This window comes from Chiloscyllium plagiosum, unplaced genomic scaffold (assembly GCF_037043375.1).
Source record: "Chiloscyllium plagiosum isolate Xiang-an unplaced genomic scaffold, Cpla_swu_hap1 HiC_scaffold_1, whole genome shotgun sequence".
In the NCBI taxonomy this organism is placed as follows: domain Eukaryota; kingdom Metazoa; phylum Chordata; class Chondrichthyes; order Orectolobiformes; family Hemiscylliidae; genus Chiloscyllium; species Chiloscyllium plagiosum.
In genome coordinates, this window is record NW_028270139.1 from 11287546 (window position 1) to 11300861 (window position 13316).

The 13316-nt window shown below is 43.0% G+C and overlaps 1 long non-coding RNA gene across 2 annotated transcripts in view; it reads right to left on the reverse strand.

Annotated features, from left to right (window-relative positions):
• Positions 1-4302, reverse strand: part of LOC148152071 (uncharacterized) — a 79888-nt gene extending 75586 nt beyond the window's left edge. For both annotated transcript variants that reach the window (XR_015757148.1, XR_015757145.1), the window contains exons 1-2: positions 4154-4302; positions 3454-3664 (exon numbers count right to left, since the gene is read on the reverse strand). This is a non-coding gene — a long non-coding RNA (uncharacterized LOC148152071). The remainder of the gene's footprint in view (positions 1-3453; positions 3665-4153) is intronic.
• Positions 4303-13316: the final 9014 nt, after the last annotated feature.

Here is a 13316-nt window from a genome sequence, read left to right on the forward strand (position 1 = left end):
AAGAGTTATCCACCCAGACCAATTCCTCCAACTAAAGCACTAAACACTATGGGAAATTTAACATGGTCAATTCACCTGACCTACACATCTTTGGACTGTGGGAGGAAACTCACACAGACACAGGGAGAATGTGCAAACTCCACACAGACAGTCACCCAAGGCGGGAATTGAACCCAGGTTCCTGGCGCTGTGAGGCAGCAGTACTAACCACTGAGCTACCATGCCTTTTTGGTGACCATGAAATGATGACGATAAAAACCCATCCGGTTCTCTAGTGTCAACTACACCTAAGCGACCTTCTGTTTAAAGCTAGCCCTTAGTTCCATTACAATATATCTGCCTAGCTTTGATTTCATGTTATCTGAGATAGACCTGTTTTAGTCCCTTTAAAACTGGCATTCCCACAATTAATTAATTTGATTGCTACTTGTCCTTTTCCACAGCTAATCTAAATTTTACAACAGGATCCCAAACACATGAACAAAAACACTACACTCCATATTCTCAGATACAATGGTGACTTTGTCATCAAGCCTGCCAACAAGGGTGGTGCTGTTTGTAGTCTGGCGAACTGACTTCTACCTTGCAGAGGTTGAGTGCCAGGTCTTCGACACTTCCTATCTCTCCCGGACATAACTCCATCATCAAACATCAGGCTATCGTGTCTGTAACTGTCACTAACATCATTTTGTCTGGAATTTCCTCCCCATAGTCTCCTAGCATATAATCCCGCAACCCCTTACAGTTCATTCTACCTTCTTCCCCAAATCCACCAGCAGGGTTGTCCGGGCAGACTCATTGTTTCTGTCATTGTTTTTTCTCTCTCCCATCATCTAGTCTCTTCCCACTCCTACCCGTGACTGTCCCGACACTTTACATCAGGTTTCAGAGTTTCCACTTTCCTGTCACCAGCTGCTTATGGATGTGCAGTCCCTTTTCATGTTAATCCCCCATCAGGATGGCCTTACGGTTCTCCACTTCTTCCTGGAAAGAAGGCCTGAACTGACCTCATCTACCACCACCCTCCTCCGTCATCATTTTGAACAACTTCTCCTTTAACTCCTGTCACTTTCTTCAGGTCAAAGATGGAGCAATGGGACCCATCTCTTTGTGGAGTATGTGAAACATTCCTTGTTCCAGTCCTATTTGGGTCCCTAACCATTACTATTTCTCCAGTACAGTGGGCTGCACGGTGGCTCAATGGTTGGCACTGCTGCCTCACAGCGCCAGGGACCTGGGTTAGATTCCTGTCTTGGGCGATTGCCTGTGTGGAGTTTTCATGTTCTCCCCATGCCTGCATTGGTTGCATCTGGGTGCTCCAGTTTCCTCCCACAATCCAAAGGTGTGCAGGTCAGGAGAATAGGCCATGCTAAATTACTCATTGTGTTCAAATATAAGTAGGTTAGGTGCATTAGTCAGGGGTAACTGTAGAGTAATAGGGTAGGGGAATGGATCTGGGTGGGTTACCATTCGACAGATCAGTGTGACATGTTGGGCCAAAGGTACTGTTTCCACACTGTAAGGATTCTGTGAGCCATTTCCTACAGTTCTGCCCTCACCCCTCCCCATAACAATGATGCACTCTCTAGTCGTGACATCCCACCCCACTGGCATCCATATCAAAAGGATTGTATGCCACCATTTATGCAAATCTCCAGCAGGATGCCAGTGCCAAACACATCTTATCCTCCCCTTCCCTGACAGAATTCCACAGGGACCATTCCCTCTGAGGCATCCTGGTCCACTCCTCCACCACCCCCAACATCTCCCCACAGCCATGACATCCTACCATGGCAACACACAGGGTGAAACACTTGCTCAATTACCTCCTCCCTCCTCACTATCTGAAGCCCCAAACACACCTCCCGAGTGAAACAGCAATTCATCTGTCAATCACGTCTACCATATTCACTGCTGATAATGCAGTCTCCTCTAGACTGGAGAGATAAAGCTCAGACTGAGTGACTGGTTTGTCAAACACGTACATTCTATCTATAAAAATGACCCTGAGCTTCCAGGTGCCTGCCACTTCAATACCCCACCTTGCTGCCTGGCCGATAGTTCTGTCTCAGGCCTGCTGCCGTGTACTAAAGAAGCTCAACACAAGCTGGAAGAACAACATCTCATCTTCTGTTTAGGGACCAATTCAACATTGAGTTTAGCAATTTTAGAGCCTGATCACCTCTTTCCATGTCCATTACCCACCCTCACAGCCCAGGTCCTGTCATGAAATGGGATGCTGTCAGCGCAAACAACCCAGTTGCTACCCACTCACCACCTCCATTATCACCTACCTGGCCACTCCACGCCCCTGGTTTACTTACTTTTGTCTGCCCACCTTTTTCCTTTTTTTTAGATTAGATTCCCTCCAGTATGGAAACAGGCCCTTCGGCCCAACAAGTTCGCACCAACCCTCCGAAGAGCAACCCACCCAGACCCATTCCCCTACATTTACCCCTGACTAATGCACCTAACACTGCAGGCAATTTAGCACGGCAAATTCACCCTGACCTGCACATTTTTGGACTGTGGGAGGAAACCGGAGCACTCAGAGGAAACCCATGCAGACACTGGGAGAATGTGCAAACTCCACACAGACAGTCGCCCGAGGCTGGAATCGGACCTGGGACTTTCTTTCTGTGGGCTCTGTCTCCATCTACCACTCACTTTTTTTGTCCCTTACCCTCTATCATCAGCGTAAGTATCACCTTTTCCTAGCTGCTAACTGGTCTGAACAGGGATCACTATTATTTCCTGTTTTCTGCCAGACCTGCTGAATTTGTGGGCGGTACGGTGGCACAGTGGTTAGCACTGCAGCCTCACAGCGCCAGAGACCCGGGTTCAATTCCCGCCTCAGGCGACTGACTGTGTAGAGTTTACACGTTCTCCCCGTGTCTGCGTGGGTTTCCTCCGGGTGCTCCGGTTTCCTCCCACAGTCCAAAGATGTGCAGGTCAGGTGAATTGCCTGTAGTGTTAAGTAAGGGGTAAATGTAGGGTTATGGGTGGGTTGCGCTTCGGCGGGTCGGTGAGGACTTATTGGGCCGAAGGGCCTGTTTCCACACTGTAATCTAATCTAATCTAATTTCTCCAGCAATTTCTGGTTTTGCTTGTTTCCGATCTGCAAGCATCTGCACCTCCTTGTCTTATTTATCACATAGTCATAACGTTTATAATATGATCACTATCTGCAAATTGTTTCCTGACTGCCAGTTGTTCCACTTGATCCAGCAATGTCTGCTACCTCTTTGGATCAGATTTTGGAGATCTTATGTAAATGGACGTTCTTCTTTGGTTCTACCAGTTGACATCAACAATCTACAAAGACTGATCTCTCGTTTGTGAATTTCATGGTCCAAGTAAACGATCCTTTATCTGAAATGGTCAGGAACAGCTGTTTTCCAGAATTCAGAATAAGTGACAGTTTAATGGTGCATTTTTAAAAAAATATCTTACCGGAGGAGCAGACTTCTGAGACTTCAGTGAGAAACCAGGCTGGCTGGTGCTGGGCCACACACCGTCACATCTGAGTGACATGCATCAAGTGAGTGTTAACTTGGGTTAACTGTTTGCACGCCAAACAACCTTGTTAATGAGAAAAAAACTTCGCAAAAAAACCTTCGGATTTCGGGGCTTTCGGATTTTGGATGTTCGGATAAAGGATTGTCTACCTGTGCCAGATAAGAAATCTTTTGACAGTGTTTCTTCCTTAACAATGGTTATTCAAGACAGAGAAATCAAACGTATTAATGGTGGAGAGTGTGGAAGGGAATAGGCAGATGGAAAGGGAGGCGAAAGTAGGGAGGTTAAGATTTGTCGCTTAAGATAAAAATGATTGATATTGGAGAAGATGATCTGTCAGCACTGAACCCGAAATATCAACAGGCACATTTAGTTCAGCATCTGAACGAGAAACGTATATTGATAAACTGAGTGGGACCCTTCACTGGCTGGAGAAGCTCTCCTAATATTACTGCTTAAACGTGTATCTGATAGTTTATCCTTTGATGCTATTTTTGTACATACAGCTATGAGGTGCATTCTAACTTGAAAATTATCTTCCAATATCTAAATAATTTCATATTTATTGAAATTCTCGTTTCATGGTTTTGTTGCCTCTGAACTCGGACCTATGCTTTACAATTTCATTCCAAACCTACCATGCCTCCTGCCTCTTCTCCTTTACGATCATCCTTTAAACGTATTTCTTTGATGAAGGTTTTGTTCCACATGAAAGTATTTTGGTTGCTTTACGTCACTCTGAGCCATCCAAAGATGCTTTGTCTATATCAGAAGTACATTATATCTGCAAGTTGTCGCTGCATCCCAATAGCAATTTGGATTTTCAAAGAACATCTCTGACAGGATTCAGTCAATACTTACAGAAACTGCTGCAAGTGTTGAAAAGTGAATGTTGAAGTAATTGTGTAGAAAGAGCTCTATGTTGAAATAAAGGATACTGCAATCCTACTTGTAGTCATTCCTGCTTATAACAAACTATGCTCAGTACCACAGTGTATTGTTAGATCTTTTGTTTACCTCCAAGATTCTTTTGAAGTTTAAATGCCTAAAGTATGTTTCTTTTTCTCTCTCTCTTAATCAGCCAGGATAGAAAACTGGCTAACCGGTCGAAGTCAGAGAGTGGTGGTAGATGGTAAATATTCAGCCTGGAGCCCAGTTACAAGTGGAGTTCCGCAGGGATCAGTTCTGGGTCCTCTGCTGTTCGTAATTTTTATTAATGACTTGGATGAGGGAGTCGAAGGGTGGGTCAGTAAATCTGCAGACGATAAGAAGATTGGTGGAGTTGTGGATAGTGAGGAGGGCTCTTGTCGGCTGCAAAGGGACTTGGATATGATGCAGAGCTGGGCTGAGGAGTGGCAGATGGAGTTCAACCCTGCCAAGTGTGAGGTTGTCCATTTTGGAAAGAAAAATAAGAAAAAAAGAAAAAAAAAGCTAGGACAAATGCTCGGCACAACATCGTGGGCCGAAGGGCCTGTTCTGTGCTGTACTGTTCTATGTTCTATGTTCTATGTAGGAGGAAGCAAACTGAAGAGTCAGCTATTCCATCTGAACTGGGCTTGGAGTGAGGATATCACCAAGTGGATGAGGGCTCCGGGTTTCGAGAAGAGACATTGAAATGAAGAGGCTACTGAGCAGAAACATTCTTCATTGGTAAGCATCCTTTTTCCATGTATTTCTGTTCTCACTCTGTTTCATTGTAGCCACCTCAAATATTGTTGGTGTTCAAAGAGAGTTCAAAGAGAGATTGATCCAACGCTTAACTTAAACAACGTTACAATTGAAAAGAAGTTATGAATATCTGTATTTAAAAGCTCACTCAGCTTAGACAACCACTTTGCCCCCCAAAGAGCATTGGAAGGAAACCATATTGAAACATATTCCATTCTTAGGCGGCTTGACAGGATAGATATGGAGATGTTGTTTCCCTTTGTGGGAGAATCTAGGACCAGAGGGCATAATCTCAGAATAAGAGCTTGCCTGTTTAAGACAGTGATCCTGTGGAATTATTTATTGCAGAGGGCTATCAAGGCTGGGTTGTTATGTATATTCGAGGCTGATTTTGAATAATTAAGGAATCGTGGAAAGGCACCAAAATGGAGTCGAGGATTATCGAATTAACCATGATTTCATTGAATGGCTAAGTGGACTTGATGGCTGACATCTGCTCCTATGCCTTATGGTTATCGGGTCATTCTGAGAGCCCTAATTAGTCATCTTGAAGCCTCTTGACATGAAGACATTATCTTTTACAAATATTTCCCAAGGAAAGACATTAGTGCTCCCCTATAGGCCATTTTTGTAATAGTTAGATTCCCTACAGTATGGAAACAGGCCCTTCAGCCCAACAAGTCCACACTGACCCTCCGAAGAGTAACCCACCCAGACCCATTCCCCTACCCTGTAATTATCCCTGACTAATGCACCTAACACTTCAGGCAGTTTAGCATGGCCAATTTACCTCACCTGCATATCTTTGGACTGTGGGAGGAAACCAGAGCAAACCCATGCAGACACGGGGGAGAACATGCAAATTCCACACAGACAGTTGCCTGAGGCCAGAATTGAACTCGCGCCCCCAGTACTGTGAGGTAGCAGACCTAACCACTGAGCCACCGTGCCGCCCCACGATGAAGGGCTTTTGCCTGAAACATCGATTCTCCAGCTCTTCGGATGCTGCCTGACCTGCTGTGCTATTCCAGCACCACATTCTCGACTCTGATCTCCAGCATCTGCAGTCCTCACTTTCACCCATTTTTGTAATATGTCAGCTTCCAGAAGGAGATTGTTTTGCAACTCGAAACCAAGGGGAATTGATCAATGTCGTCCCTCGAGTCCAGGTGTGTTCAGGAAATGTCACTTTTAGAAGGATCTTGCTTCGGAATAAAAATTAATGCTCGTTGGGGTAACAGTATTTTAAGTTAATTTATATGAACTGCAGAAGCCAGTGTTGGACTGGGGTGTACAAAGTTAAAAAAACCACAACACCAGGTTATAGTCCAACAGGTTTAATTGGAAACAGCTAGCTTTCGGAGCGTCGCTCCTCCATCAGGTGATCTATAACTTGGTGTTGTGTGATTCTTAACTTTATATGAACTGCAGTTTAGATTAATCTTGCACCTTATAAACAGAGCCACAAAGATGACCAGAAGACCATAAGAAGTCAGAGCAGAATTAAATTGTTCAGCCCTTCGAGTCAGTTCTACCATTTAATCTTGGCTGGTCTGCTTCTGAACCCCATCCTCATGCCTTCTCTCTGTAACCCCTGATCCCCTTACTAATTAAGACCCTATCTATCCCTGTCTTAAATGCATCAATGACTTGGTCTCCACAGCCTTCTGTAGCAATGAGTTCCACAGATTCATCACTTGGCGGCTGAAGAAATTCCTCCTCATGACAGTTCTAGAAAGTCATCCCTTTACTCTGAGGCTGTGCTACCAGATCCGAGGCTCTCGTACTAGAAGAAACATCTTCTCCACGTCCAGTCTATCCAGGCCTCTCAGTGTGCTGTAAGTCTCAACGAGATCCTCCCTCATTCTTTTAAACTCCATACTGAGAGTCTTCAACCTCTTCTCATGTGACAAGCCCTTCTTCCTCGGGATTATTCTTGTAAATCTCCTCTGGACCCCTCCATCACCAGCATATCCTTCCTCCGATATGGGGGCCCAAAACTGCTCACCATGTTCCAAATAGAATTGGACCAGAGCCATATAGACAGTACATCGTCATTCTTGTATTCTAGCCCTCATGAAACAAATGCTAACACGGTATAAGAGATAGGATTTATAATCATCTAGAAAAAAATAATTTGATTCAGGATAGTCAATACGGTTTATCGAAGGGTAGGTCGTGCCTCACCAATCTTCTTTGAGAAGGTAATTAAAAAGATGGATGAAGGTAACGTGCATGATGTCGTGTATATGGATTTCAGTAAAGCATTTGATAAGGTTCCCCTTGGTAGGCTATTGCAGAAAATACAGAGGCATGGGATTGATTGTGATTTAGCGGTGTGGATCAGAAATTGGCTGGTTGTAAGAAGACAGAGGGTGCTGGTTGATGGGAAATGTCCATCCTGGAGTTCAGTTACGTGTGGTGTACCACAAGGATCTATTTTGGGGTCACTGTTTGTCATTTTTATAAATGACCTTGATGAGAGCGTAGAAGGACAGGTAGTAAATGTGCGGACAGCGCTAAGGTCAGTGAAGTTGTGGATAGTGCTGAAGGATTTTGCAGGTTACAGAGAGGACATAGATAGGCTGCAGAGCTGGACTGAGATGGCAAATGGAGTTTAATGTGAAAAAATATAACGTGATTCACTTTGGAAAGAGTAACAGGAATAGAGAATACTGGGATAATGGCAAGATTCTTGGTGGTGTAGATTAACAGAGAGCTCTCGGTATCCATGTACATAGATCCCTGAAAGTTGTCACCAGGTTGATAGGGTTGTTAAGAAGGTGTATGGTGTGTTAGCTTTTATTGATAGAGGGATTGAGTTTCGGAACCATGAGGTCATGCTACATCTGTCCAAAACTCTGGTGAGGCCACACTTGGAGTATTGCATAAAGTTCTGGTTACCACATTGTAGGAAAAATATGGAAGCATTGGAAAGGGTGCAACGGTCCTTGTTCAAAATTTGTCTTTTTTTTTTAGAAATACAAGAGAACTTCCCACATTCTGGCTCAGCATCTATTGTCAAATTAACATCTGAATTCTTACATAAAAGGAGGACGTTCTAATATTCTTTACATTAGACTGCTTAATATTTTCAATTTTTATAAAATATAAATTTTCTCATTTAAAAATAAAGTTATTCATAATGATTCAATTTATGTTGCATTGTATAGTCTAAAATGTGCCAAATGAAGGTGATGTGAATGCACTTGTATCACATTTGCTTGTCCCTCCGCCTGCTCAGATTTGGAGATGCCGGTGTTGGACTGGGGTGTACAAAGTTAAAAATCCCACAACACCAGGTTACAGTCCAACAGGTTTAATTGGCAGCTAGTGTTTGAAATATGGCAGGTACAAACGAGAGGTGTGTTAGCTGCTTCAAGGGGTAGATCAAATACAAAAATCCATTGCATCATGAGGAATGTCAGCACTTCAGAAATATGAAGGAACACATTTAAAATGTCTGCCTTTTGAACAGTTTAATATCTGCAAGATATTTTACCTGGCTTTCGATAAATTACAGGACATGACTCCGTGCCGATCATAACCCTTTCCACTGTTTTTTTTTGCCAACTCACCTTTACTTCATTAAAACTGAATTTAAGAAAAGAAGAGACAGTTCAGAGAACAAAACTCACATTGCAGCACAAGGGCTCTCAGACACAATGGTGGAATTTGCCATGGTTGTCGAATATGAGCAGGGCTTTCAGATGAGGTTGTTGGCCATTTTTTCTCTCAGTTGCAGAACATCAACCAAAGGAAGAAAAAGTTCAAGAAGAAACTGCGTAATTTGTGATAAAGAAATAAAAGTGACTCAGTGCACCCAATTGCTTTCTTTCTTTATCATAAAGAACATATTACATTTTAGAATAAAGCTTCTGTGTAATTCAAATAATACAAACTTGCCCCTCTGTCCGTAGAACCTAATGAACAAGAATGGACAGCAGAAGGAGCTCAACACTAGTCTCAAATAGCCCCAGAATCTTGCCAACTCACAACATTAATCCGTTCCTACATAACAATAGTTACTACAGTCCAGATAGGATTTAATTGCTTTTTTCTGAAGTCTTAAAAAAACACAAAAGATAATTTCAAGTTGTTTTATGCGAAGATGGCAAATTCAGATCTGACCTGGAGCAATGACACGTGTAATGTATTCAGGCCTATTCTGCAGGTACAGCCACAAGGACTATTCCAAGCACCATCTTGTCCTACTCTGGCTCTATAACCCGTCCACAGGATCATATCAGTATAATTCGATTTGACAAAGACGAAACGGAAAAGTTCTGTTGCATTGTCATCATCGATGATTCGCCGTATGAAGTGGATGAGAGCTTCAACATCACACTCAGCGTGCCCATGGCTGGTCAGGTTGGAAAACAATACCCCACCTGTCATGGCATCAATCTTCCAGATTTAGCTGATAGGAAGTAATGCATACTTACTGTAGTCCTGCGAGTTATCCTGATTTCTACTGACATTATCTTACACTTGTCACAAAAAGCACAATTGGTCAACAAATGATTTGATTGTTAACCAGAAATACTGTCTGCTAGTTGCAAGGTATTTCTTCCAGTGGGGCTTTCAGCTGTGTAGAAGCATCCAGCTCTTTGATAATGGGAAGGCATATCACTGGTTTGTATTTGAACATAAATGGAAGGAAGAGCAAAACGATCTTGGCTGATAACCAACTTATCTCGGCAAATCCCCGTTGGCCCTTAATACCTTTGGTCAACAGAAGTCTATCAATCTGTTTTCAGGTAAAGATCAATCTTGCCATTTGATCTATCTCCCAAATTATATTTAATTTTTTAGAATGTTGAATTCTATTCAAACTTGCTGTAAATGATATGTAGACCCAGAGAAGCAATTTGGAGATCCTAATGCAGCCAGGGTGGACTGGAGGAAGTGCTCCCTGGCACAGAGGTAGCATTGTAAGGTGTTGGGAGATAATGCGCAGAATGTAGGCATGGTGGGGATCAAACATGTTCAGCAAAGAGGAAAATGTGGCCTGAGTAGAGACCATGACATAATTGTGGAGCTTGGAGAAATGCTCTTGGTCCTCATTATTAATGAGGAAACCAGCACAAATTTTTAAATTCTGTATTCTTCAGCCTTTTTTTGGACATGGGTCCATCCCCGGCCAGATAACCCAAGCATTTTTGTCACTCAGTAAGAGTCACACAACTAAAGGCTCAGTTAACGTTGGAGACCAAGTTATGTCACTGACCATCAAATTTTGAACATTTATGAAGCTCTTGCATGCAAATTGCGAGGATTTCATGAGCCTCATGAAATGCAGGAGTGAAGGTACCAGTTGCTGAGGATATGGAGTGAAGTTAGAAGTAACCTACCCCTAATTTAATACTTTATAGGGCCTGTTCTCATCATATGCACGGGTAGGCTGTGTCACGAGACCAGCTGGGAGTCTGTGGGTGTTATTTGGAAAGGTAACCATCCAACTTTATCGATTGGCCCTAAAAATATCTTTTCACATGACTGAACATCAATTAAAGTTTGAGAAATTAATTGGTTAATATCATAAATCACAACTTAACTAAGTAATATATATAAGAAGAGACTACTTGAGAGATGTGTGTGCTGTTCTTGGACATCCAAACCAGAATTGTTAAAACAAAATAGAAAGAGTGTTTAATATTTAAAAGGCATACAATAGTCAGTCGTGTGTCTGGAGGATGACTGCGCTCAATAAATTGTCACAATTTATTCAAACTACAAAGCCCAGGCGACTGGAAGCTCCAAGACACAGTAATACAGCACAGTTGGGTAAAGTGTTTCAAGTGTTTGAATTGTCTAAGTGTGAGATTTACACTTTGGTGGGAAAAATGGAGATGCAAATTATTTTCTAAATGGGAAAAGCCTTCAGAAATCTGAAGCAGAAAGGGACTTAGGAGCCCTAGTTCAGGGTTCACTTAAGGTCAACATGGCGGTTTAGTTGGCAGTTGTGAAGACAAATGCAATGTTAGCATTCATTTAAAGAGAGCGAGAACACAATAGCAGAGATATATTGTTGAGGCCATATAAGGCTCTGGCCAGACTGCATTTGGAATATTGTGAGCACATGCAAGGAACTATGTGCTGACATTGAAGGGGGCCCAGAGGAGGATCGCTAGGACGATTCCAAGGTTGAAATGCTTATCGTAAGAGGAGCTGAAGAGGACACTAGGTCTGTAATCAGTGAAGTTCAGAGGGATGGTGGGAAGGTATCTCACTGAAACTTACAGAATACTGAGAGGCCTGGATAGAGTGGACGTGGAGAAGATGTTTCCACTAATAGGAGAGACTAGGACCCAAGAGCACATTCTCAGAGTGGTGTGATAACCCTTTAGAAATGAGTTGAAGGGGAGCCAGAGGATGGATAATTTGTGGAATTCATTGCTGCAGAAGGGTGTGGAAGCCAAGCCATTGAGTGTCTTTAAGACAGAGATAGGTAGGTTCTTGATTAGTACGGGGATAAATGATTACGGGGGAAAGGCAGGAGAATGGGGTTGAGAAACATACCAGTCATGATGGAATGACGGAGCAGATGGGCTGAATGGCAAAGGGTTTGGCGAGAGAATCACCAAGGGGATCAGCAAGGGTAGACAGCAAAAAGTTCACCGAGGGGATCAACAAGATGGCGGCAAGTGGATATTGAGTAGATCAGTGGGACGGTTGGCAAACAGTGAGCAGGTTGTTGAGTGGATCAGCGAGAAAGTTGGCGAGAGAATCACTGAGGGGTTCTGTGAGGGGAGGACCAGGAAGAGGACCACTGAGGGGGTGTGGTGAGAAGGTTACTGAGGGGATCTCTTCATCTGTGCGTATCCTGGGAAACCATTTCTCATGGTAAAGTGCTGAGTGTGATTACCTTACCATCTGCTAGCCTCATTGGGGTAAAAAAGTAGGTTCATGCAAGGTGTTGTCAGATGGATCATGACTAGTGGTGGGAATAGTGACAGCGTTAGCAGTAAATGTTCCCAATCAGCTGTTCAGCAACCTGAAAGGTACCATATGGGCCTTGTTCTTGGAAATGTAACTTGTGTGCAAATAAGTACCAAACTATTTAAAGGGACCATACAATTAAAAAAGGAGTAAGCTGCATACACCCACTAAATTTTAAAGGCGGCATAGGTTAGCAAAGGATGATCTGAGGAAACTCATTTGGAAAGAGTGATATATTTGCTGCCTCCATTTCTGTCATGTCATCAGTCTGTTAATACCCTGTGGAATTCAGAGGTTTGTAAAGGAATATGAGAGCTGCTGAATGCGAATGTAGCCAGTCACATCCTTACCTTCAAAAGTGGAAACTAAAATTTGTCAGAGTTACTCCAGATCAAAGATGCTCAGGGGATAATAATTTCTTTGAGTAAATTGTTCATGAACTCAGCAGCTTAGTGTTAGATATTTTATAATCAAACTGTTCAATGATGTTATTAAACATATCTGCAGCAAGTGGAACTCAATCCTACGTCTCCTGTAGGGAGGCTGTCACTTCACCACAAGAGCCCTTGCAGACAGCTTTTAAGATGAGCAGAACTCTAGTCCAATATTCAGCATGAAGGTAGCATGTAAAATATAAGCAGATTTCTCATTTAAATTAATCTTTGGCAAAGTTGTAGCAACATGATTTTATTACACAAGGTGACCTTAACAGTCACCTCTAAAATTGGGGAGCATGGTGGCTATGGGTGACACGATGGCTCAGTGGCTAGCAATGCTGCCTCACAGTGCCAGGGTCCCAGGTTCGATTCCAGCCTCGGGTAACTGTCTGTGTGGAGTTTGCACATTCTCCCCGTGTCTGCGTGGGTTTCCTCCAGGTGCACTGGCCATGCTAACGTGCCTGTGATGTTAGGTGTAATAGTCAGGGGTAAATGTAGGGGAATAGGGCTGAGTGGATTACTCTTTGGAGGGTTGGTGTGGAGTTGTTGGGAAGAATGGCCTGTTCCTATACTGTAGGAAATCTAATCAAATTATGAATATACACACATCAATACACCCTTGTTAAATGTTGATATGTCATTCACCTGTTGTAACTGACCAGAAATTAATTCCTATTGCACTTCAAGTTAAAAGCCGAGCTCACTTATACATTGTGACTTTGACAAGGGTTTCATTGTTTCTTATTGTCA